Below are 1,932 nucleotides of genomic sequence, written 5' to 3'. Positions count from 1 at the left end.
TTAACCTATTCAGAACGGGTACACACCACACAGCGTTGTGTATTATTATTTTATGCTTTAACTATTGAAAAATAGCAGATATACAAGCTCAGAACGCGGCACCGAGTGCCGCGCTGCGAGCTTCTAGATCTGCTATTTTTTGAAAAAACATGAAAATTTGAATTTTGACCCGATTCCATAAGTGTCTTTTGAATCCTTCTAAGGTTTTTTGAAAAACCTATGTTTCTATGTCAGCAATCTGGCCAGCCATCGTCAAAGAAAAGGTCCTTTTCACTTAACTGGAGCTCAGTTAGTCTGTTCTTGAGAGACTACTATATCAGTGGTTCTCAAACCTTTTCATGTGAAGGACCCCCAAAATGATATGTATTTGGCCACGGACCCCCATCTCACAATATTTAGTTCCAGGGACCCCCCAGAAAAAAGATTTGAGTTACAAACGTTCGCTTTAAAAATACATATATTCAAAGATTTGTACACATTTTCACTACTTTTTTCAAAAATAGCAGATCTACAAGCTCGCAGCGCGGCACTCGGTGCTGCGCTGTGAGCTTGTATATCTGCTATTTTTCAATAGTTAAAGCATTAAATAAGGGCCTAACTGGGTTAATAGGCACCATCTGACTGGTCCAATCAACAACAGCCCTGGTTGTGATGGGCAGGATGAATCCAAATGTCCTGGTTATATCCAGCAGCAGACCTCCAGCATGTCAGCGGTCCATTTCAGCTGCCCGCTCCGCTCGCAGCTCGCTGCCACTCCAGATGGCTCTTTACTTCCTGGTCCCGGGCCTGCTGTGTGGGGACCCTCTCTGATTGGCTGGCACACCTGCGTCTCCCCCAAACCCCCTCCTTCTCTCTCTCTCTCGCTCTCTCTCTCTCTGTCTCTCTCTCTCTCTCTCACCCAGTGGTGGGAAAAGTACTCAAATGGTTTAGTACAATAAAAATATCAATACTGCATTACAGAAATACTCTGTTAAGTTAAAGTCCATAATTCAAAATGTACTTGAATAAAAGTACAAAAGTATTGGCATCAAAATATCCATAAAGTAGCAAAAGTAAAAGTACAAAATGTTTGAAAATGTAGAATATTTTATTTTCAAGAGGATTAATGTATGTTTTATAATATAATCACTTATATCTGAAAAGTAACTAGTAGTAACTAACGTTTTCAAAACAATGGTGTTAAAAGTACAATATTTTGGATCAGAGATGTAAAAGTACTGAAAATTGGAAATAATCAAGTAAAGCACAAATAGGCCTACCTCAAAACTGTACTTAAGAAGAGTACTTAAGTAAATCTACTTAGTTATTTTACACCACTGCTCTCACTCTCTCTCTGTCGCGTGCGCTCTGATTGACAAGTGACTTCCCCAAACAGAGGCCCTGTTGCCGCTGACATTCTGTTGTTGTTGAGTGACAGCCCCCGTGGTGCGGGGCTCCCCGCTGAGCATTCTGGGCATGACATCATTAGTTTCCCCTCCACTCAACAGCTGTTCCTGATTCCTCACGAAGTCGGCGCGTTCGATTCTCAGCTCGCGTGTTAAACGACAAGACTGCATGGCCTCGTGTTATCCATGCACCGGGCCCGCTGTAGCTGGAAGAACGTTGTACTCTGGGTTTGTCCTTTTGGTAAATGGCTTGACTTCACCCGTGTAATTATCCATTAGAAAGCATTATAGGGTTTTTGTGAACGGTGCTTTTTATTTGCCTTTCCCTTCGTCGAAACCAAGGCACTGAATCAAGTGTTCTTGTGCAACAAGTAATATGTGTTATGTAGCAAACTCCCAATATACAGATCCATCTAAAAAAAAATGTGTATAAAAAACATTGCAGATGTCATAGCAGCCCAACTCATAACTGACTGAGGGAACTTCCCACTGGACTTCAAGCAACTCTGACTTCAGAAGGTTGACATTTCTCTATTGTAAATCCTTG

Source organism: Nannobrachium achirus (assembly GCF_963921795.1).
Source record: "Nannobrachium achirus genome assembly, chromosome: 20".
NCBI classification, from domain to species: Eukaryota; Metazoa; Chordata; class Actinopteri; order Myctophiformes; family Myctophidae; genus Nannobrachium; species Nannobrachium achirus.
This window is presented reverse-complemented; position numbering follows the sequence as displayed.